At 44.3% G+C, this 26352-nt stretch overlaps 1 protein-coding gene across 1 annotated transcript in view; it reads left to right on the top strand.

Annotated features, from left to right (window-relative positions):
• LOC126473757 (serine/threonine-protein phosphatase rdgC) overlaps positions 1–26352 on the top strand; it is a 1849640-nt gene that overhangs the window by 1139393 nt on the left and 683895 nt on the right. The gene's annotated exons all lie outside the window — the stretch shown is intronic.

Raw genomic sequence — 26352 nt, 5'->3', positions numbered from 1 at the left:
TGCCGTTTGTTGCATTGTAAAATGTTAATTACATCCGGAGATATTGTAACCTAAAGTTGACGCTTGAAACCTCCGACGTTCAGTTGCTTGTTGTAACAAACACGGGCCACGGTCGGCGAGCAGCATCTGCAGGGACATGTTTACGATGAAGACCGTGTTTACGAGTGTGGCTGTAGTGCACTGTTGTGATTTGGTCTAGCTGTCGCAGTGTCCGCACGTAGCGCTTGCTGCTATTGTTATTCTGCTTTCGCCTCCGGACGCAGACCAACTGTAGTACACCGTGTTACCAGACGTCTGTGATAGTGTAGTGTTGTAGGAACTGTGACCATGGTGTATTCGAACTCTGAAAAGGCGGAGATGATACTCATCTATGGCGAGTGTCGACGAAATGCAGCTGAAGCCTGCAGGGTGTATGCAGAACGGTACCCGGACAGAGAGCATCCAACGTGCCGCACATTGCAAAACATCTACCGCCAACTGTATGCAACAGGTATGGTCGTAGCACGCAAACGGGTCCGTAACAGGCCCGTCACAGGTGAAGTGGGTGCAGTTGGTGTGTTAGCTGCTGTTGCCATGAACCCACACATGAGTACACGGGACATTGCGACAGCCGGTGGATTAAGTCAAAGTAGTGTCATGCGCATACTGCATCGTCACCGCTTTCACCCGTTTCATGTGTCGCTACATCAGCAATTACATGGTGATGACTTTAATCATCGAGTGCAATTCTGTCAATGGACATTAACAGAGAATGCGTTGCAGTTCTACCTGTTTGCCGATGAAGCGGGTTTCACAAACCACGGGGCAGTGAATCTATGGAACATGCATTACTCGTCGTGGACAATCCTCGCTGGCTCAGATAGGTAGAGCGACAGCGACCGTGGACTGTAAATGTATGGTGCGGAATCATTGGCGACCACCTCATTGGTCCTCACTTCATTGCAGGGGCCCAAACAGCTGCAACATACATCGCGTTTTTACAGAATGATCTGCCAACGTTGCTCGAAAATGTCCCACTGGAAATGCGTCGACGTATGTGGTATCAGCATGATGGTGCACCTGCACATTCCGCAATTAACACTAGGTTGACCCTTGACAGGATGTTCGACGGGCGTTTCATAGGACGTGGAGGACGCATAAATTTGCCAGCCCGTTCTCCTGATCTCGCACCTCTGGACTTCTTTCTGTGGGGTACGTTAAAGGAGAATGTGTACCGTGATGTGCCTACAACCCCAGAGGATATGAAACAACGTATTGTGGCAGCCTGCGGCGACATTGCACCAGATGTACTGCGGCGTGTACGACATTCATTACGCCAGAGATTGCAATTGTGTGCAGCAAATGATGGCCACCACATTGAACATCTATTGGCCTGACATGTCGGGACACACTCTATTCCACTCCGTAATTGAAAACGGAAACCACGTGTGTACGTGTACCTCACCCCTCATGGTAATGTACATGTGCGTCATTGAAAAAGACCAATAAAAAGGTGTTAGCACGTTGACGTAATGTGCTGTTCCAGTCTCTTCTGTACCTAGGTCCATCACCGTTCCCTCTGGACCCCTATGTAATACGGTGCTCTCCGATACACACGATCGAACAGCGGAGGAGTGGTACTCAAGCGTCAATTTTAGGTTACAATATCTCCGGATGTAATTAAAATTTTACAATGCAACAAACGGCACTGATTACGTATTTGTTTATATGTTCAGATGTGCTAACAAAACTAACGGGGTTCCATTTAAAAAAACGTAGGGTTGTGTTAAAAAACATACTTCCGTGCATTTTTTTAAGGTTTGTACTAACCGATTACACTAGCCTCTATCCTCACGTTCGGTCTGTGGAATCGTTTCGCCAGTATTTGATGTGGTTTACGAAATATATCCAGCGGTAATGTTAGGTGACTCACCCTGTATATACAGGGTGTTACAAAATGGTACGGCCAAACTTTCAGGAAACATTCCTCACACACAAAGAAAGAAAATATGTTATGTGGACATGTGTCCGGAAACGCTTACTTTCCAATATAGAGCTCATTTTATTACTTCTCTTCAAATCACATTAATCATGGAATGGGAAACACACAGCAACGGAACGTACCAGCCTGACTTCAAACACTTTGTTACAGGAAATGTTCAAAATGTCCTCGATTAGCGAGGATACATGCATCCATCCTCCGTCACATGGAATTCCTGATGCGCTGATGCGCTGATGCAGCCCTGGAGAATGGCGTATTGTATCACAGCCGTCCACAATACGAGCACGAAGAGTCTCTACATTTGGTACCGGGGTTGCGTAGACAAGAGATTTCAAATGTCCCCATAAATGAAAGTCAAGAGGGTTGAGGGCAGGAGAGCGTGGAGGCCATGGAATTGGTCCGCCTCTACCAATCCATCGGTCACCGAATCTCTTGTTGGGAAGCGTACGAACACTTCGACTGAAATGTGCAGGAGCTCCATCGTGCATGAACCACATGTTGTGTCTTACTTGTAAAGGCACATGTTCTAGCAGCACAGGTAGAGTATCCCGTATGAAATCATGATAACGTGATCCATTGAGCGTAGGTGGAAGAACATGGGGCCCAATCAAGACATCACCAACAATGACTGCCGAAACGTTCACAGAAAATTTGTGTTGATGACGTGATTGCACAATTGCGTGCGGATTCTCGTCAGCCCACACATGTTGATTGTGAAAATTTACAATTTGATCACGTTGGAATGAAGCCTCATCCGCAAAGAGAACATTTGCACTGTAATGTTGGATGAACCATTCGCAGAAGTGTACCCGTGGAGGCCAATCAGCTGCTGATAGTGTCTGCACACGCTGTACATGGTACGGAAACAACTGGTTCTCCCGTAGCACTATCCATACAGTGACGTGGTCAACGTTACCTTGTACAGCAGCAACTTCTCTGACGCTGACATTAGGGTTATCGTCAACTGCACGAAGAATTGCCTCGTCCGTTGCAGGTGTCCTCGTCGTTCTAGGCCTTCACCAGTCACGAGTCATAGGCTGGAATGTTCTGTGCTCCCTAAGACGCCGATCAATTGCTTCGATCGTCTTCCTGTCGGGGCACTTTCGTTCTGGAAATCTGTCTCGATACAAACGTACCGCGCCACAGCTATTGCCCCGTGCTAATCCATACATCAAATGGGCATCTGCCAACTCCGCATTTGTAAACATTGCACTGTCTGCAAAACCACGTTCGTGATGAACACTAACCTGTTGATGCTACGTACTGATGTGCTTGATGCAAGTACTGTAGAGCAATGAGTCGCATGTCACACAAGCACCGAAGTCAACATTACCTTCCTTCAATTGGGCCAACTGGCGGTGAATCGAGGAAGTACAGTACATACTGACGAAACTAAAACGAGCTCTAACATGAAAATTAAGCGTTCAGCAACAAGTCTACGAATGCAGTAGGAAGTTCGCAAATGGAGTGACTTCAGTGGAAGATGCTCCTCCTCCAGGTCAGGCACAACGAGTTATGACCCCACAGATCATTGCAGTAGTTGAAGCCATAGTGAAGGACAACCGCCGAGTGTCACTGAATGACATTGCAGCGTGTTTACAGACTAGTCATGGGTCAGCACACCTCATTGTGCATTATGTGCTCCAGTTTCACAAAGTGTCTGCAAGATGGGTCCCACGGCAGCTGACTCCTGAAATGAGAGAACGAGGTTATGATGCTTATGAAGAACTTATTCGGTGCTTTGAACGAGAAAGTGATGGCTTCCTTGCAAGAATCGTTACTGGAGACGAAACCTGGGTTCACTTCAACCAACCGGAAACGAAGAGAGCGAGCAAGGATTGGCGCCATTCCTCATCACCAAACGCGAAGAAGTTTCGAACAGAACCTTCTTCAGGAAAGGTTATGTTGACTCTCTTTTGGGACGAAAAAGGCGTCATTTTGGAGCATTACGTGCCTATAGGGACCACTGTCACCAGTGCATCATACACAGATTTCCTAAAAAATTATCTGCGGCCTGCAATCAAATCAAAGCGACGTGGACTGCTGTCAGCAAGTGTCATTTTGCAACATGACAATGCAAGGCCCCACACTTCCCGTACAACAGTTGGAACCATCACGGACCTGCATTTTGAGTGTCTTCCTCATCCAGCATACGCACCAGACCTTGCCACAAGTGATTTCCATATGTTTGGACGACTCAGAGACGCAATGGGAGGAAAGAAGTTCCTTTCTGATGAAGAGGTACGCCACGCGGTGCATGAGTGGTTGCGCGGACTACCAAAAGAATTTTTTTCTAAACGAATTTATGCACCTTGTTAGCGCTGGAGGACTTGCATTGACCGTGGGGGATATTATGTTGAAAAGTGATACAGCTTTGTACCACTTCTGCACAATAAATAATTTTTAAAAAAATATTTAAGGTTTTCATTTGACTCTGCATATAGCAAGCTTCTCTTATGAAGTTTTTTGAATGTATCGAATTGGAGGCATTTAATAATTTTTTAATTATAGCTGTGTAAGTATAATATCAAATTCATGCACAATTCCAAGCACTTTGCCCCTTTCTCAGCTTTTACTCAGAATTTAAAAACTTACTCCTGCGACAGCATTTATTGGGTTTATAGAGGTAGATGTACAAAATTTCATAATTCTAGCGTTCATAGATTCTGAGAAAAAGGTACATAAACTTTAAAAAACACAGTTTTGTGGAAATGCAACTTTAAGTTGGACTTCCTGTTTTTTCTTAAACAAAAGTATTAAGGCTTTCGTAGACACTTGTCATCAAACTGCCTGTTGGCTTCTGTCTTGGGTTTTTTGGTCGACGTTTGTCTAATGATTTTTCTGACGTTTCACTAGCACCAGTGGTTGGCATTGTGAAACCTGTTGGACCACCAGCAATGGAGGACGATGCCTTGACAATGCCAGCCACTCGTGCTGGTGAAACGCCAGAAAAATCATCAAACAAATGCTGGCCGAAAAACCCGAGACAGAAGACACCACGCAGTTTTTTTTATGTCATCTCTCCAGAAGGGCACATATTTGTACTATGGGTCCTCTTTCCCTTCATTGCTTATCTTATGGTTTCTTGTTTTCTGTCTACTTCCCTTTACCAGATCTTCAACTGACTTTTCAGCCGCCGAGAGGCGCTGTAGATCTATTTATCTCGAGATATCTCGAGTGAAATTTCTTGTCTTTAAGCCCATTCTCTCTAATACCATCAAGCCACCTACGTTCCCGTCATTAAATACAATAACTGCATCACAAATTGCAATTCTGACAACTGTGCCAGATTAAAATGTGGTCTTAGAGCATAAATAGCATATTGGAGAATTTAGACTCATTTGGGTTCTGCGTTCTGTCATGAACACAATTTTTTTAGGAATCGGGATTCACGGTCTTCTAGATGTATCCCGTGTATGTTTGCTTGTAAGTAACCCACGGAATAGTTGTTCACGGAGCTAGTGTTGAAATGTTGCTTCAAAACCTTGGGGTTGCAGGACAGTCGTGTCACACATTTAATTATTTTCCTGGCAGTTCGGTTGCGAATTGATCATTGAAACTTTGAGAACTTATTGTACATGAGTTCTATTAATGAATAAAAACCAAATTAAAATTGGTATTTTTGGTCAATTTCGTGAAGCCAGTAATAAGACAGCAAATCAAGAATCGGCGGAGTAACCGGAGATGTGATAACTGGAGCTACAGCTTAGATAGTAATTAAGGAACAGCACAGGTTCTCGTAGTTAAGTTTGACCGAACAGCACGCTAACAAGGCCGTCTCCTTTCTACGTGGTCTTATATTAGTTCAAAACATTTTGTGCAAATATCTAAAGAAAGCCATTTTTATGTAGTACAGTGAGTTTCTAACACGCTTCTAAGGCATAAATACTGGTGTGGCATCATTAACAAAAATACACTCATAGGAAGCCATTAAGAAACACAACTTTCGCACCCTGATATCCACTTCCACTTTACGTAACTGAAGTGAATATGAGAATGAAGACAGTAGGAACATTGTGTTCTTCTTAATACTTAGCCCGAAGATTCTTTTGCAACAATTCTTCCTCTTCACTCTTCTCTGTAGCCTACTCGTACATCATATCGATCTTTCTGAAGTATTTCACTCCAGGTCTTCTTCTTTCTCTGTTGCTTTGGACCGTTTCTTCCATTACATTCACAAGAAAACATTTTCGTTGTTAGAGGTGGCCAATTAATTGATCTCTTCTTTTCCACCCTGTAGGTAACAGACTTCCTATTATCTTTTCCTTTTAAAATTTCTTCATTTGCGAATTTTGCTTTCCACGAGATATTTTCCAATCTACGTCAACTCCATATTTCAAATGGCTTCAGACATCTGTGTCTCACGCGCCAATCGTAATATCCGAGCCATGCCAGTCCACGCTCCAAACAGATCTCTCAGTACAACAAATCTCCTTTTGGTCTCCACATTTATGTTGCTTGTTGCAGGCAGCATCTTTTTTCTTGCAGTATTATCCAGCTGCCTGCGAAATTCTGCTCTTCATGTCAGATGAACTTTTGCCAACTGATCTGATTTTACTTCGTAAGTTCTTAAAGTTATTTATTATGTCCACTCCTGGACATAAAAATTTGTACAACACTAAGATGACGTGCTACAGACTCGAAATTTAACAGACGAGAAGAAGATGCCGTGATATGGAAATGATTATCTCTTCAGAGCATTCACACAAGGCTGGCGGCGATCGCAACACCTACAACGTGCTGACGTGAGGAAAGTTTCCAACCGATTTATCATACACAAACAGCAGTTGACCGGCGTTGCCTGGTGAAACGTCGTTGTGTTGCCTCGTGTAAGGAGACGAAATGCGTACCATCACGTTTCCGACTTGGATAAAGGTGTGATTGTAGCCTATCGCGATTGCAGTTTATCGTATCGCGACATTGCTGCTCACAGTGGTCGAGATCCAATGGCTGTTAGCAGAATATGGAATCTGTGGTTTCAGGAGGGTAATACGGAACACCGTGCTGGATCCCAACGGCCTTGTATCACTAGCAGTCGAGATGACAGGGATCTTATCCGCATGGCTGTAAAGGATCGTGCAGCCACGTATCGATCCCTGAGTCAACAACAGATGGGGACGTCTGCAAGACTACAATCATCTCCACGAACAGTTCGACAACGTTCGCAGCAGCATGGACTATCAGCTCGGAGACCATGGCTGCGGTTACCCTTGACGCTGCATCACAGACAGGCGCGCCTGCAATGGTGTACTCAACGAATGGCAAGACGTCATTTTTTCGGATGAATCCAGGTTCTGTTTACAGCATAATGATGGTCGCATCCGTGTTTGGCGACATCGCGGTGAACGCACATTGGAAGCGTGTATTCGTCATCGCCATACTGGCGTGTCACCCGGCGTGATGGTATGGGCTGTCATTGGTTACACGTCTCGGTCACCTCTTGTTCGCATTGATGTCACTTTGAACAGTGGACGTTACATTTCAGATGTGTTACGACCCGTGGCTCTACCCTTCATTCGAAATCTGCGAAACCCTACATTTCAGTAGGATAGCCGGGCGCGGTGGTCTAGCGGTTCTAGGCGCTCAGTCCGGAGCCGCGCGACTGCTACGGTCGCAGGTTCGAATCCTGCCTCGGGCATGGATGTGTGTGATGTCCTTAGGTTAGTTAGGTTTAAGTAGTTCTAAGTTCTAGGAGACTGATGACCATAGATGTTAAGTCCCATAGTGCTCAGAGCCATTTGAACCATTTTGAATCAGTAGGATAATGCACGAGTGCATGTTGCAGGTCCTGTACGGGCCTTTCTGGATACAGAAAACGTTAGACTGCTGCCCTGGCCAGCACATTCTCCAGATCTCTCACCAACTGAAAACGTCTAGTGAATGGTGACCGAGCATCTGGCTCGTCACAATACGCCAGTCATTACTCTTGATGAACTGTGGTATTGTGCTGAAGCTGCGTGGGCAGCTGTACCTGTACACGCCATCCAAGCTCTGTTTGATTCAATGCCCAGGCGTATCAAGGTCGTTATTACGGCCATAGGTGGTTGTTCTGGGTACTGATTTCTCAGGATCTATGCACCCAAATTGCGTGAAAATGTAATCACACGTCAGTTCTAGTATAATACATTTGTCCAATGAATACCCGTTTATCATCTGCATTTGTTCTTGGAGTAGCAATTTTAATGGCCAGTGGTATCGGGAGAGAGGAAAGACGCCGGCCGACGTGGCCGTGCGGTTAAAGGCGCTGCAGTCTGGAACCGCAACACCGCTACGGTCGCAGGTTCGAATCCTGCCTCGGGCATGGATGTTTGTGATGTCCTTAGGTTAGTTAGGTTTAACTAGTTCTAAGTTCTAGGGGACTAATGACCTCAGCAGTTGAGTCCCATAGTGCTCAGAGCCATTTGAACCATTTTAGGGGAAAGACAAGCGAAAGAGCTAATGATATCAGCTGCGCGGAACTTTATGCAGAATCAGCAGCGACGAGTGAAAAATGTTGTGGCGGACGGGGACTCAAGACTTGGATCTCCAGCTTACGAGGCAATTGTGTTAACAATTACCCCACCTGGACACAGTGTTTATCGCAAACGCGCGAACTTATCTGGGTTCGGTCCCCAGCCGACCCACACTCCCAGCCAGTGCCCCCTACCCGCTGTCTCCGTGCATGTCTCCATGCACGCTAATTTTACATTCCCTCTGGAGGTCCGGTGTAAATGAGCATCCACACTGTAGATTATGCATTAATTTCCCGTCGAGTCGAATCGGTTATATGAATGTGTTCCGGCGTACCGACAAGCACCGGCACGAAGATGAAGAAGGCAAGAGCAGAGAAGGCTGTGAGACGACGTCAGCCATTAGTTCGCTGACTAGGACCGCACCACGACAAGGGCGGCCTCTAGCCGAAGAAAATATAAGCGCCGCTCCTGCCAGCCTCGTCCGGACCGCAGAACACGCGCACAACCAGAGGCACTAGCTGAACCGTTATTAGTGACCTATAGGAACTTATGTGATAACTGTCATGGACACTGGACATAGCGAAGGACACTGATTGATTGCAAGTCGCCAATTGCTTGCCACACGTCCTTGTAAGCCAAAGTTAAGTTAGACTAGAGGATCTAGTTCATTCCATGTAAGGACAGCCCACACTGTTATAGAGCCACCACCAGCTTGCACAGTGCTTTGTTGTTGAGTCCGTGGCTTCGTGGGGTGTGAGCTACACTCTGATCCTACCGTCCACTGAAGCCGGAACTCGTCTGACCAGGCCCACAGTTTTCGAGTCGTCTAGGGCCCAGCCGATATGGTTACGACCCCAGGAGAGGCGCTGCAGACGATGTCGTCCTGTTAGCAAAGTGACTAGCATCGGTAGTCTGCTGCCACAGTCCATGAATGCCAAATTCGCCGCACTGTCTTAACGAATACGTTAGCCGTACCTTGATTTTGATTTCTGCGGTTATTTGAGTCAGTGTTGCTTGTCTCTTAGCACTGACAGCTCCACACAAACGCCGCTGCTCTCCGTAGTGAATGCCATCGACCAGGGCGTAGTTCGTGGTGTGATGTAATTCCTGAAATCTGATATTCTCAGCACGGTCTTGACACTATGGCTCTGGAATACTGGACTCCCAAACGATTTCCGAAATGGAATGACACACGCTTCTAGCTCGAATTACCATTCCGCTTACAAAGACTGTTGAGTGTCGTCGTGGGGCCATAATCACGTATGGAATCTTTTCACACGAATTACCTGGGTACAAATGATAGCTCCGACAGTGCACGACCATTTTGTGCCTTGTGTACGTAATACTACCACCCTCTGCGTGTGTGCATATCGCTATTCCATGACTTTCGTCACTTTAAGTACATGACTACCTTGGAGTTGTGGGAGGAAAATGTGAGTACACAGCACTAACGCCACTAAGAGTGCGATTTGGAGAAATTAATATGTCAAAAATCTGCCTCAGTTGCGAAATGTTACTGGTCTTTACCCAGTTTTCAGCTAGAGCAATCTAGCCTTCTTCAGAAGCATTAAATAAACTAATACATTCTGTAATGTATTAGTTTATTTTATGCTTCTGAAGAACGCTGGATTACTCTGGCTGAAACCTGGCTAAAGACCAGTGATATTTCGCTACTGAGGCGGATTTTTGACATATTAATTTATTACAGTTGCTGACAGGGCTGCAACATGTAAAAAATTCTTCCTTTTGGATAATATTAACATTATAATGATTTTAAAAAAAAATGGTCCAAATGGCTCTGAGCACTTTGCGACTTAACTTCTGAGGTCATCAGTCGCCTAGAACTTAGAACTAATTAAACCTAACTAACCCAAGGACATCACACACATCCATGCCCGAGGCAGTATTCGAACCTGCGACCGTAGCGGTCGCTCGGCTCAAGACTGTAGCGCCTAGAACCGCTCGGCCACTCCAGCCGGCAATGATTTTGAAAATAGTTTCCTTTTTATATAGCTTCACATTTGTATAGCGGCCGGACTTGCATGCAACGATATAGGAACGCCACTTCGTATAACAAACAGAATACGAAATCTCGTGCGGTAGCAGCATGTGCTGCATATCACGGCTTCTTCACACACACATACACACACCCCCTCCCCCTTTCCTTTCCCCCTTGAGATCTGAATCAGTAGAGGGCGTTTGTCGGGTGTGCAGTGGCAGCCCTGCTGATGACTCGTTCGAAGGCTGGTGGCTGACAGCTGCTGGAAACGGGTGTACGTGTCTGCAGCAGCTGTTGGAGCTAGCGTCTGGGCTAGCCGATGTGACCCCTCGGTAGCACAGACACGGGTGCCGCGTGTGCGTGTAGTTGGATTGCGGCGGGTCGAACGTATCACTGATGCCATCGGTTCCCAGCGGGCATTCCACGCACTCCTTCTCACCCGGCAGCTATGCGTACGGGCGGGGACTGACCGCTACGTGACGGCACAGATGCTGCAGAGAGTGGCCGCAAGAACTGGGCGTGATCCGCTGACGACCGCGGCGGCGGTCTACTGCATTTCCTAGTCCGCTGTTGGTAGCTACCCGGTTATAGTGAGGCATGATGAGTTCTAGGGAACGCGGAAGGCTCGCTGTGTTAACGGGGCGCATTTTTTAGTCCTCTGATACTCGAATGATGGTAGTGCTGCGGCGGAGGGGCCGATTTGAATCATGAATAGAGTTGCGCACTGCCAAAACTACGGCTCTGTACTTTTGGTACAGTACACAAATGACGTAGCAAACAGTAGGATTACAGACAGTCTTGGTAGCATTGGTAGAGAAGGAAACGTAGATTAATGTCAGGTTTATTTGCGTGGCCTTACTCAGCAGCAAGAACTGAAATAGTTTTTTTGTAAATAAAACCTCCTTTTTTTGCTGACACTTAATTTATTCTTCCAAGAAGCGTTTCACCTTTTTCTTGTTCTAAGGCATCGTCATTGGGTTCAATAGCGATACAGTTTTGTTATTTTTAGATTATCAAACAGTTCACAATGGTTACAGTAGTAACTTAGTCACAAAGCTAAACAACAAAATTAAAAGTAAAAAAAGCATAAAACACCAAACCACAGATAGCAACACAACAGCACCAAACGCAAACACGTTTTCCAATACCAACTACACAGAATAATCAGAAAAAGATGAAAGAGAACACAAGATGGTACATAATGACATACAAACACGAACTCGCACATGAAATCATCAACATTTTCCAAAGGCGGGGGATAAACATAGCATACATAACAGACAATCGTATATAAAAATTCACATCAAAACTGACAAAAAGAGAGACATATACCAGAAAGCAAGTATATATCAAGTACAGTGTACTACTTGTGAAGGCAGCACATAGGACAAACAGGTAGAACATTTGATGTCAGATGCAAAGAACACATGAGGGTCTCGAAATATGGGACAAACCACTCCACATTTGCAGAACACCTAAGAAAGCATAACCACAAATCAACCAGTAGAGAAGAAGAAATGAAAATCATTAGAATCAACAATATAAAACACCTTCTAACCCTGCAAGAAAGTTACTACGTACAGAAAACCAAAGCAGAAAGGAAAACCATGTTGAATGATCAAGTGCACATGCCAAATAATTCATTGTTTGCTCTAATAGGTAACATAATAGAATAACATTCCAAAGGACAATTAGTATAATAATGCCACCCAGTATAATAATAATACCACCAACCATCTTTACACTCACGTATCCAAGAACCCTTCCACGTAACACACAGACGAAAAGTCAAATCAGCTGTCACCAAAGCTTTCAACAACTCGAACCACCAATCCTCTCCCCATCACTCACACTCACACACACACACACACACACACACACACACACACACACACACGATATAAGTATCATGAATAGAACTTGGTTTTGAACATATACTTCGTTAGGTTGACAACCTGTAGGCAAACAAACCAAAAAGGAGGAAACACGTAGTTACAGTATTTACTTTGTTAAAAGCAGTGTCCGAAGAAATTGCTATATCGAGAGGGAAAAGAATAATAGTATACCACAAAAAAGAACGAGATACGTGGTGAACAGTGTGAAAATGTTCGGAATACAAAATTGTGCTTATGTTTCGGTAATAAAGTGATAGTGCGACCTCCAGAGCAGATGAGAGGAAACGCACGTACAAGTAAACCGTAAGTAATTACCTATTTACATAAAAAATCGCAGCTTCAACTGTTTGATAATCTAAATACAACGAAAATGTATCGTTATAGATCCCACTGATGATGCCTTAGAATAATAAAAAGGCAGAACACGTCTCGGTAAAATAAATTAAGGTGCAGCAAGAAATGGCGGTTTTATTTGCAAAACAAGTATAAATGAATGTGTGCGAGAGGAACTGGGAACCGATGACTTCTCTTTGTTTTTTATTTGTTTGTTTGCTTGTTTTACACATAATTTGAATCGCACATCATTCAGTGTTAGTCCATTGTGTACATTATATTCTAAAAAATATAAATAGCATTTTATAAGGAATAAAAATTACTTGATCACGTAACATCGTGCTTTCATGTAACTTTTGATGTAAGTTTATGTGCACTGACATAAAAAAATCTGCTTTTTTCCAGTTTTAACACTTTGTTGGCAGGAAACGGGCAACTTTATTAAATTTCTTAAAGCGTCTATTAAGACTCTGTCGACATTTGCAGTATTTATATCAGGCGACCAGTTTCAAACCTTACAGGTTCATTTTCAAGCATGGCCTATTGAGGCTGTACTGACAGTGCCTGATCTTAATATTAAACATCAAGAAGGCCACACAAGCTTTATAAATGTTTACAGAATGAATGTCACAATTCAAAGGTCCCTCTAACCAGCAAGTTTGATTCTGATTTGGTAACAGGCACGTTCTGCATTGTGAAATTCATTCTGCAATCCTTTACAATGCGTGCGTTGCCACTTTCATGTTTATTACTAAAAACATGCACTTTCAGTGCAGCCTCATTAGGGAATGCTGGAAAATCAGCCTGTAGGTTCGAAACTAGTCACCTAATATAAATACTGGAAATGTTGACAGAGTCGTTAATAAACGCTTTTAAATTGTCTATATAATTGTCACTATTATTTTGCTCTCACTAGAACGTTATTCGTCATGATCTAAGCCAAGACTTCCCCTTTATTACTGATAAGCGCGGAAGTTGTTTATGAACAAAAAAAAGTTTTGTATAACCTCGACAAAGTATTGAAATTATGTTTAATATCTTTTTGTCCGGCATTATCCTTTATTTTTATTTTTTCTTTGACGGAACTGCGTTTCCTAATGCTATATGATAAATTATGTACTGTTTTTCATTTTTGCCAGAACTTCCCTCTGTTTCAGGTGACAAACTAACAGTTTTCTAATAAAGCCTGAATTAGAGGTTTCCTATAAATACTTTTTTATGTTTAAGTAACGGAAGGGAGGATAACTACTAGAACAAAAATGTTTCGTAGATTAGACGGTTCTTTATAGATACTTACTCAGTTTCTGGACGGTTCACAGCTCCTGATTTCTAGGCCAATCTAACAAGACACTGACAGCATACGCAGAAAAAGCGATTGAAATGGCAACGCCCGACCGGTACGTAACACACCTAGCTTACAGGTAACGCTTTTACTATCTTAAGTCACCAAGGCTACTGTCAGAACAACCGTAGTTTAAGCCTGCCATAGTTTTCCATCCTTAATAATGAGGTATCCATTAACATTTACGACTACATTTCGGCGATGTAGCCTCAGCTGTGTAAGTAGATCACAGTGCAAAAGCACTATTTTTTCGCGTTTTCGCTGATACATGACATCATCTTCGGAATCGTTTACGTTTATCAAACGGGCCACTGTGTATTGGGTACTGAAAGTCAGGTAATAACGGTGGCGCAGTCGGGGAGGTATCCCATGGAGCAATTTCCGTGAAGGTTGAGGTTACAAGCAGGGGAAAAAATGAAGAGGTGCAGAAAGAAAAAAGAAAGAGGGAGGGCGAAGGAGCAGAAAAAAAGAATAAGAAGAAAAATGTAAAGTGCTGGAGGGTACTAAAATGGGAAGGGCGTGCGGATGTGCATGCTGGGCCAAATAAAACTGGCTCAGAAAGTACATAGAAGACTGATGCGGAACTGACCATTATTAACGAAAGTAAAAATCTCCTGCAAATGCAACCACGAGTACAGAAATTATAGTTGGGGCCCTATCTTTACCATCTGGCTCTATTAAAAACGTTACGTCACAACGAGTGCCGTTAATCGTACCAAAGTACGCCAAACGTTAATTCGAAGAATAAATATTTGCCTCAGATTCACGCAACGATTCGAAAATACCACATTACGCAAAACTACCAACAATAATGTGCACCCTTCCGTAAAATTTCGCTTTGTAAATTAAACCATTGTTCACTGAAAAAAGTTATACACAGGATTTTAGATCAACGAAGATAATACAATTCATGTGTTTATAACAGAGGCCTACTTTCCAAGTACAAGATCACAGCGTGTCAAAAAGTAACATATCAAATATTTCATTGACATCTTCACGTACAAATCGGAGTCGCGAGGTATTTACAATTTAAATAGGCACCGAAATGTGGATACGTACAAAACAAACCAGTAACACCGTCAATGAATGTACAAGTTACGCCTATAAATCTGTCAGCCTTCTACCATACATCCTGATTCTTGAGGGTATGTGTAAAACTGTAGTTGACTCCAAAGGATTATCATACTACTGAGAAATTTACCGAATTATAAAATTTGTAAAGATCTGTTGGAGATTTGTCAGCTAAATCTGATTTCTTGATTGGCTAGCGTCCTTTTTTTCACAATTCTCTTTTTTTACAGTTGAGTAACTTTCAGTGACTACAAAAGATATCAAAGACACAAGGTACTGTGTGGATCCACAGATGTAGGTTCCACTTTCTTCTCTCGACCACAGCTCTCCAATACTAAGCCTTTTTGACATTTTAGTTTGAAGACAAATATTAATTTCTGATCACATCATGTCGTTACATACTGTTACAAAGTGAAAAATTCGTTGGTCATGCAAGAGATAATACGTAATAACAACAATCTTGTAACTCCTTAGTTTATTACATTGCAATGCATTCCATCACGAAATCGTGTCACCCTCAGTCACGGCCTATGGACAGTTTAACAAACAAAAAGTGTCACTCTGTTATGAATATATGTACTCTCATAAACCATCCCACTTTATCTTAAACACCTCTTTACTAAAGTAAATAACCACTTCTACATTCACCGTTCAGTACCTTACTCCATAATATGTAAATATTGGTATAAAAATCAGCTGCTAAATGAAGTTCAGTGGTCCGCAGCTCGTGGTCGTGCGGTAGCGTTCTCGCATCCGGCGCCCGGATTCACGGGTTCGATTCCCGGTGGGGTCAGGGATTTTCTCTGCCTCGTGATGACTGGGTGTCGTGTGATGTCCTTAGGTTAGTTAGGTTTAAGTAGTTCTAAGTTCTAAGGGACTGATGACCATAGATGTTAAGTCCCATAGTGCTCAGAGCCATTTTTGAAGTTCAGTGTGGGCTGTAATTATCGTATGACAGTGAAACGTGGTAGATATGCTAATTCGTTCTTGTGGAACCGATTTACAGTAGGAAAAATAGTAGTTACAATTTTGGCCACCTGATGCAAATATGGTGCTGTGCAGCACCTCGTCGACGTCTCTGGTGCTTACGTTGAACAAATTGTATAAACAGCGCTTAATAAGAAAACAACGTTATGCCTTTTCTGCCAATGTTCCGTTCCTAACCCATTACATAGGGAAACATTTCTATACGTCTTTCTTGCATTCATAGAACCGGATTTGCAACTGGTGGCCAAAACTGGAACTAATTAAATCGGTTCTTCATTAACGGATTCGTTGTCATACAATAACTAAAGCCCACACTGAACCACTGGGGGTATTTCACTATAATTTTATATACAGGGTGAAGAAAAATTCGCGCATTCGCACTTGGCAGCGCAATTCCTCACGTACTAGAAATACAAAAATGTCTGTCGCTAAATTTCGTCCTGCGCATATTTCGGGCAGTAAATGGAGGTTAAATATTGACAATCGGGCAACACTGAAATCACGTGTATGGCTTCTACTTCTGACAGCGTGTAACGTCGGTGCTGTCCAGTTGGTGCAGTGGGTAGCCTTTTGGGTTAACATGCATGACGTCGAGAGTTCGATCCTTATCGAGGCTTATTTATTTTAATTTGCTAAAAGTAGGCTGCGTGGTACGGCATCTGTCGTCGTAACTGCCATACAGCGATTACGTTAGGTCTTCTACAAAACATTTGCAGTTAAGTACTACGGAGACAGACATGGAAATACAATCGTTTTCATTTGTCAACTTTTAAAGCAACTTTTTGTAAGTCATGCATACGAATTGTTTCCCACTACTGCATATACGATATTCCAAACTTGTTTTGTGTGTAACCTCCCGCAGTGGTCCCATCGATTAATATCAACTACTGTCCCTGCCACGTTCATGTTCATTACATTTAGTTAGGACCTTACGTCACGTGTAGGGTTAGTAGCATACTTTGCAAATAATTTAGATGGGACCATTGGGGGAGGGTACACAGAAAACAGGTTTGCAATCTAGTAGATGCAGTGGCGCGAAACAATTCGCGTCCACGACTTGCAAAAGGCTTCTAAAAAGGCTGACCAATGAAAACGATTGTACTTACAATTATGTGTTCATAGTAAGTAACTGCAGATGTTTTGTAGAAGGCCCACTGTTATCCCTGTATTGCCGATTACGACGCCAGATATCGTAGCACTGCAGACTATTTTTAGCAAATAAAATCAAATAATCCTTTCCCAGAATAAAACCCTCGACCGCCCGCATGTGAACCCAAAACGCTATCCACTGCACCAACTGCACATCGCTTCTTTACTTGCTGGCACGGTTATTTATCGTACAAGTGATTGCAGGGTTGGCAGACTGCCACTATTTAACGTCCATTTACTATATTGCTAGTGTGTGAGTAGTCGCGCTGCGAAGTCCTAGTGGGGAATTTTTTCTGCACCCTGTATACTGGATGGTTATAATAAATACATTACCTTTCAAAGTCTTCTCTCGATGCATATAAATACAGCTTGGCTGCTAGCAATTACAATTTTCAAAACGTGATTTAAAGATATTGATACACATTTCCATTTACTCTTTAGGAAACGCCACAGTACGTCTTCACTCACTAAAGCTATTAAGGAATGTGAAAAGCTGTTAATTGGTTTCACACCACTAATCACAGAATGCTCTATAGATGGAAGAGGTCTAGGGTGAATGACCTCTACAGAGGCAGGGTTGATTTGAAGCTGTGGGTTGTCGTCAGGATGATGACCAATTGTTGCTGAAAGAAATATCATAATCTTGTTAAGAACAAACTGAAGACAGCAAGTGGGAAGGGACTGATGAGGCAGGCTGCAGCAGCCTTCTGTCATGCCATGGGCTTGGCAGGAACACTGAGAAGTTTTTCTGGGGACAGCTCTGTAGCTGACGGTAGGGCACTCCGGAAGGTTAGGTTCTTGCAGAGGAAGGCAGCCCTCAGTAGCGGTGCCCGCCCTTATGTGCAGAAGAGTACAGTTTCAGCGTATCAGCAGAGAAGTTGTGAATTGAGCGGCTGCACCGCCCTGGAAGTAGTCTAGGGCTGTGTGATCCTGCCCTACGAGTAGTCACACCCACATATTTTCATGCTGATTTTGAACTTGCTATGGTAACTTCCACTGATGGTAACATAAAGATCATCGGAAAGAAACAGGCGGGTGAACTAATAACCAAAACATGTACAGACCATAGCAAAGTCGTCTTAACCATATATAAAAATGCAGAGACCAATACAAATCACACATATAAGTCAAGCAAGGTCGAAGCTCTACTATCAAACGGTGCGTAACTAAGCGCATCAACGGTTCAGACAGAGTAGACGAAAAGGCATTTAACTATGATACCAACATAACACTGTAACTTAACAGCTCTGCTGAGTGTCTTTCCATAACTACATTCTTTAAACATCTTGTGCACCATTTAAAAAGAAATACATTGTTCATTCATATAGGCGCAAAACAGCCCACATTTCCTACAGTTCTCACAATCTGATCTTGTGGCAACCCTTTTCCCTAAATACAGCAAAACAGCAACAAGAAGAAAAATAAAATCAAATGCCGATACGGGTACTTAATAGTAAAACTATCGTAATATAGGGTAGCAATTATTTAACTCTGTGAAATTAAATCGTCCCAACTTCTGAACGGTTTGCGTCAGGACGTTCAAACTGCACGGTTGGTCGCGGTGCATGTTGGAAATTAGTAGGCGCTGTAGGGTTTGGTTTAGCGACGGAGCCCACTTGCATTTGGATGGGTTCGTCAAAAAAACTGGCGGATTTGGGGGACTGAGAATCCACATTTCGCGATCGTGAAATCTATTCACCCTCAACGGGTGAGTGTGTGGTGTTTGTCCGGTCACGGAATAATCGGTGCGATATTCCTTGTTGGCACGGTGACTACCAAATGGTACGTGAATGTTTTGGAAGATGATTTCATCCCCGTTATCTACATTTACCTCGATTTCGACAAGATGTGGTTCATGCAAGACGGAGGTCGACCCCATCGAACCAGCAGAGCGTTTGATGTCCTGGAGAAGCACTTTGGGGACCGCATTCTGGCTCTGGGGTATCCAGACGCCACTGGCATGGGCCTCGATTGGCCGCTATACTCTCCGGATCTGAACACATGCGACTCCTCTGTGTGGAGCTTTATTAAGGACAAGGTGTACAGCAGTAACCCCAAAACCACTGCTGAACTGAAAACAGCCTTTCAGGGTATCATCGATAGAATCGATGTTCCGACACCTCAGCGGGTCATGCAGAATTAGGCTATTCGCCTGCGCCACATTATCGCCAGTGATGACATATTGAATACGTCATAACATAGATCCGAATATCTGTAGTGACGTTTACATGTTGAATAAAGTGTGTGCACGCCGTAGTTTGTGACTAATTTATGTTTTATTTTTTCATGTAGTCCAATAATTGTCACCCTGTACCTCTCGAAAAAACTCTGTTTCACCTGCTGAATTGCTATTCAAAGGTAATGCCTTATATACTTTTGGACAGTGAGCCACACCACGTGCTCATGATCTGCATTCTCAGAATGAAATTGGGAGGTGTCTGAATGGAACCGCCATACAACAGACATCTATTTCGCTGTGCTTGATGAACGTGATACGCAACCACCCTCTCTGATCCCTAGATGGATCATAATTGGATCAAGGCTCATATAGTTCCGCTGACGTATCACTGACTGCAGGGAGTGGTCATGAAGACTAGGTGTCAAGATAAAGCTTGGCAGAAAGATCCCTCAATGCACCACATCGTGATTGACAGGAAGTAGTGTCGGCAACAACTGCTCTTAGAGCTCGTCAATCGCAGGAGGAATCTGGCTATTAACCAGGCAGATATTGTGGCTGGCTTTGAGGAACACATTTCGCCACATCTATCAGTATCAGCAACATGAAGTACATGATTTGGAGCCGATTTTGTCCCACCTCACTCGCACTGTCTCGGGCATCGAAGGAGAAACCGTGATGAAGAACATCGCCTGTGATGACATCAAGGATGCGACAGCGAAAGGTGCTCCAAACAAGTCGCTTGCCGTGGATGGTCTTCCTGTGGAATTTTACCGGGTTTCCCAGGATTTGGTGGTGCGAAGACTGACTACGATGTTTCACGAACTGTTGACCACAGCCGCCACGGTTCAACCACCATTTATCGAAAGCATTACCATACTAATCCACAGGCTATCGCAGGGGAATACAGATGGCCATTACTGCCCCCTAATCTTGTTCAATGCCGACTAAAAGATATTTTAGCGGGACGATGTCATCGTATCCTTCCGAATATAATATCTACAGAACGAACGACACCAGGTGGACCCATCAACACCCAATGGTCAAATATGAATGTCGAGATTTGATTGCTCTAGCAGCTACGTGCAATCTCCATCCAGCATTGGTGGCTGTCGTCTTTGAGAGTGCCTTTGATCGGGTGTGACATTGTTATATCTTAACTGTCAGGGAGCGAATGAACTTCCCGGTCGCCATCACTAGTACTCTACACCAGTGCCTGCTCCCTTGTCAAGGCTACCGGTCGTATTGCCAGACTGGCACCGATCCGCCTTATCTTAACGTCGGGGATGCCTGCGTCCTATGCTTCCCTATGCTTCGTCCTTCGTCCTGAAGCCACTTATTGAGTGTCTCACGAAACACTTGTCGGGGTTCGCCCTGGACAATACACGTTGCACTGTCGTGCCTATGCAGATGACCTGTTGTTGCTGGGTACGTGGCAAACAGTGCATTGAGTGTTACCAAATCCACAGCGATGACAACTGGCCGCGGGACTCAACGCGAGAACAACTGGCGCTTCTACCTCGTGTCCAAAGGTTCCGAACTTCCGACACCTTGGCATAGTCTTTCCGTCCATCATCTGTCGCATCACAGTGGTTAACTTCCGGTGCACCCTCCAAGTCACTCGCGCGATCGTTCGGCAACGTCTCCCATGTCGCATGCAGTGAGTGACCGACGTCTACACTACCCCGCTTATTTCGCCAACTGCCTCTGTGGGGTTTTGCGCGATTACCCGCTCAGCTGGAATGTGCCTGCCATGGTTGGCTCGACTGCTATTCACCACTTACACACACGCCCATTATTTCACGCCCCTGGTGCGCACAGCACCTGATACCCCACTATCATTGTTTTCCATTCCCGTGTCCTCTACCTCCCACTGCTGTATCACAAGATGAAATTTCATGGATACAATTATCTCCTTCTTTGACTGTTCCTCCTTGTCGACTACCTGTTGGTTGGTGGTGTTGGGGCACTGTGGCCAGGCGCGGTGTGGTCAACCCCTGCCCACTCTGCCCATCGCCCTCCCATTGACTGTTTACAAGGAATGGTCAGTTTTCCCCAGTTATATTTTGTGACGTTAGCTGCTGATTTGATATATGTTTGTTTAGAAATGAAGTTTATATTTCCCTCTCATATCCCACAAAGAAAGACAAAAAAATCAGACAGTTGGGAAAAAAAGAAAGCGGCACATCTGTCTGCCATGCACGGGCCCAGGTTCGATTCGAAGATGGATGGCACATCCTCTGATCAGGAACTGGCTGTTGTGTTGTCATCATCTTTTCATCTTCATCGACACGCAAGTCACCCTATGTGACGTCACCTGGAACGACTTGCAACTCGGCGGCAGAACTTCCCAAAGTGGGGACTCTCAGCCATTGATGCCACACATTATTCTTCCTTCGATAATGCTTTTTTGAATTTTATATCTGTTCTTTCTTGGTGAGTCTTTATCTTTTTCCATAGTTATCCGCAGAGCAGTCTGTGCCATAATTATCAAGAGTAGTTTTGATTTGCATAACTGACCAGTAAATGTACTCACATGATGTCCTTCAGACCTAAAAGTTATGAACAGATCTTTACAATGAGCATGATAACTATTTGTTTTTAATATTGTTACGTTCTTTTTCTGTAGTTTCAAAACGTGTTCATACTTTGTGCTTTTCTTACTCAAGGTGGAATTCAAAGGTATACCTGAATGAATGATTTGGTAATAAGCAACACCGACAGTTACAGCCTCTTAATTTGGAAGCTACTAGTTACTGCAACTGAGTTTGCTCTGATGTGCAACAAATAATGTTGGCAGAAACCCCAAATGATAGCTGGCTTCTGAATCTGCGAGTTATATTAACCCTCCTGTGTTTACCCAGGATAACGATTTTCCACTATTGTATACTATCTAATAAAAGAATTACAACACCTCTGTGAATTCGGCATTGGCCAGTGGATTGCTCGAGAGGCAGACTCGTCAGTACAAAACAGGTGGAGAGTACTGTGTAGTCGTTAGAGAAAGAGTAACATCAGAATGGGTCGGTCAGGAGAACACCGTGACTTGGAACGTAGACTAGTCACTGGAGTGTCACCTGAGTGACAAATCGATTAGGGACGTTTCAACCCTTCTAAAGCTGCACAAATCGACTGTTGGTGATGTTGTATCAAGCAGAAACCTGAAAGAACATTTGCAGTTCAACCAAGATCGAACGGAAAGCACAAAATCATTTGAAGACACCACTCGTTGAATTCTAAATTTCTACCAGGACTAGGACAATTACGGTGGGTAGACAGTTATAAAGAATGGGGTGTAATATCGAGCAGGTCCTAATAAGTCACAATATTTGTACTATATTGCAGTGCCTGCATTATTCCAAATTACGATGCATTGCTCCTGCGGATATGCATACATGTCCGAAGAAAAAAATGGCCCTGAGCACTATGGGACTTAACTTCTAAGGTCATCAGTCCCCTAGACCCTAGAACTACTTAAACCTAACGAACCTAAGGACGAGGCAGGATTCGAACCTGCGACCGTAGCGGTCGCGCGGTTCCAGACTGTAGCGCCTTTAACCGCTTGGCCATTTCGGCCGGCATACATGTCCGAAGAAATAGGTACTGCAGCGACTACAGTCATTATGAAATATATGAAATGCATTCTCACTTTCAAGTAAAACGTGTCCTTTGTAATGGAATACACACTGAAGAGCCAGAGAAACTACTACACATCCCTGATATTGTCTAGGGCCTCAGCGAGCACGCAGAAGTACCGCAACAAGACGTTGCAAGTGCTCGACTAATGTCTGTAGTAGTGCTGGACGGAACTGACACCATGAATCCTGCAGGATTGTCCATAAATCCTTAAGAGTACGAGGGGATGGAAATCTCTTCTGAACAGCACGTTGCAAGGCATCGGATATATGCTGAATAACGTTTGTTCGTGTCTGGGGAGTCTGCTAGTCAGAGGAAATGTTTAAACTCAGATGAGCCTCCCCCGAACCACTCCGTAGCAAATCTGAAAGTGTGGGGTGAAGCACTGTCTGGCTGCAATTGTCCAAGTCCGTCGGAATGCACAATTGTCATGAATGGATACAGGTGATCAGACAGGATGCTTACGTACGTGTCTCCTGTCAGAGTCGTATCTAGACGTATCAGACACATCGTACCTAGTCGTATCTAGACGTATCACGGTCCCATATCACTCCATCTGCACACGCTCCACACCATTAAACAGCCTTCATCAGCTTGAACAATCTCCTGATGATATGCCGGGACCATGGATTCCTGAGGCAGTCTCCACACCCGTACACGTCCATCCGCTCGATTCAATCTGAAACGAGACTCGTCCGACCAGGCAACATGTTTCCAGTCATCAACAGTCCAATGTCGGTGTTGACCGGCGTAGGTGAGGCTTAAAGCTTTGTGCCGTGCAGTCATCAAAGGTACACGTGTGGGACCTCGTCTCCGAAAGCCCATTAGATGATGTTTCGTTGAGTCGTTCGCATGCTGACACTTGTTGATGGCGCAGCATTGGAATCTGCATCAATTAGCGGAAGTGTTGTACTTATGTCCCGTTGAACAATTCTCTTCACTTATCGTTGGTCCCGTTCTTGCACGATAGTTTCCAGCCGCAGCGACGTCGGAGATTTGACGTTTTACTGGATTTCTGACATTCACGGTACACTCGTGGAATGGTCGAACGGAAAAATCCCCACTTCATCGCTACCTCGCTGTGTCCCATACGACTTTCAGACTCATTTAAATCTTAACAACCTGACATTGTAGCAGCAGTAAGTGACTCGCCAAACACTTGTTATCTTATATAGGTGTTCCCGACCGCAGCGCCTTATTTTGCGCGTTTACATATCTCTGTATTTCAATACGCATACCTATAGCAGTTTCTTTGGTGCTTCAGTGTAGAAAAAGGATACAGGTTGTAGACACAGGTTGCGAAATGTGGAAGTTTGGGTCTGGCTGTGATTCATGCTCGGTTAACCAATTGGTGAGGTGACCGCTCGAGATAAGTAGGAAATCTGGGTTCGAGTCTCGGTCCGGCACAAATTTCCACTGTTGTCATTCCATTATACAGCTGATGCGTTGTCCATATTCGCAAATGAGAATGCATTTTTCGTACAAATTTTTGTAGTAAGTGTTATGCGACCCCTGAGGTTATGCAAAGAGCGGCACCACTGGACAGTGGACTGGAAAGGATTGACTCGGACTGATTGTGCCCGCTATACCCTGGATAATGGTATGCATTTGTTGAATGCCTGGATAACATTGCCTGCCATCACGTGTAGTGCGAACATTGAAGTACTGAGGACGAGGTATTACGGTATGGGGGGGGGGGGGGTTGTTTTCCTTGGTTGAAGTGCGGTTCTATTACAATTAGGAAAACGATAAATCAAGATGGTTATAAGAGCATTTTAGAGCTTTGTGTTCTGCAGTAGAGGTCGAGTTTCGTGACGAAGATATATATATATATATATATATATATATATATATATATATATATATATATATATATATATATAGTGTACCTTATCATAAAGAAGCGTCTGTGAGGCAATGGTTTATGGACAATAACATCTCTCAAATGAATTGGTTGGCCTAGAGTCCCGACGTAAGCCGAATGGACTCCCTTTGGCTGGAGTTAGAATGTCGACTTCACTCCACACCCCAGTGATCAACGCTACCTTCTCTGACTTCAGATCTTGAGGAAGAGGGGCTACTACTCCTCCACAGATACGCACACACTTCATTAAAAGTGACCCCAGTAGAGGTTAAGGTATCGCAAATGTGGAGAATGGAGCCTTCCTCGTGTGTCCCTCTAGTAATATCTGAACCAAGGGTGGTGTATGACAGAAGTCGCAGGGCCTATAACGACACACAGCGCCACTGCAAATTTTGGCGGCAGCAGCGTCGCTCCAAGAGGGCACAGTCAGTGCGGACCTACTCGCTTCCGCAGGATCAAGTGCTCTAGACCAGATACCATTGTATCCTGGTACGTCAATTCCCTTTAGTCCGCCACGCGGCTTTAGCTGACCAGTTCTCCACGGTCGAGCTCTCTGGACTGCTGCTACGGTTCCTTCATCAGAAGCTCTCCTGGAATCGTCTAGCGACCTGCCGTCCTATGCTGGTCTATCAGCCTGGGATCTTCTTCTCCAGTGGAACGTGGAGCCGCCAACAGTCGTCCTCGAGCTAAATAGAGACGTGGCCTCTACAGCGCGGACAATCGGGACTTCTGCACTTTGCCCCTGCATGTTGTTTATGTTACAATCAGTTCCTCGTGAGCTACACTGCGGAACACAATTAAAGCATTATTTTATCGAACCCCGCAATTGCCTCGCATGGCGACACATATGGTAAGGTAAGGTGCCGTCTTTATTGAGAATTTTAGAAACGGACTTGCACAGAGGCAACCATTAAAGTAGTCAGAGACGCCTGCAGGTAGACAACACCTTGACACCCCTGAGATTCCAGCTGCCTGCCTCCAAGCGCCTCAGGGCGCTGATGACCTCGATGTTGAGCGCCCATAAACCCCAACACACACACTCCAAGCGCCTCAGAGTGTTCCATAGGTTGTCTCTGAACACGACATTTTAAAAATTCTCAAGAAAGGTTGGCGGGTGTTACCGAGGGTTTTGTCGAACTTTTGTGCCTTAGACTGACCCTTCACTCCGTTTGAAGCATGTGCCAATGGCATCACTTCCCGCCTTCCCCTCCTCCCGCCTATCACGGTCATTCACCAGGAGGACGCAAAATTGGAGTGCTGAAAAAGCGTAAGCACCCTTCACTTCTTCGGATAGGCTTCAAATTTCGTTGGATGGTTTTGAACGGTTCCTACTGGCTCCACTCTGTGCATGAGAGCAAACCTTTCGATTGCACTTCACTCTAGAAGAGTGCTACGACGTTCAAGGGATATGTAGCTCTATAGTGTTAACAGAGAAGGCTTGAAAGGCCCGAGTGTCCAAGGTTGTCA

Source organism: Schistocerca serialis, chromosome 4 (assembly GCF_023864345.2).
Source record: "Schistocerca serialis cubense isolate TAMUIC-IGC-003099 chromosome 4, iqSchSeri2.2, whole genome shotgun sequence".
NCBI classification, from domain to species: domain Eukaryota; kingdom Metazoa; phylum Arthropoda; class Insecta; order Orthoptera; family Acrididae; genus Schistocerca; species Schistocerca serialis.
This window is presented reverse-complemented; position numbering and strand designations above follow the sequence as displayed.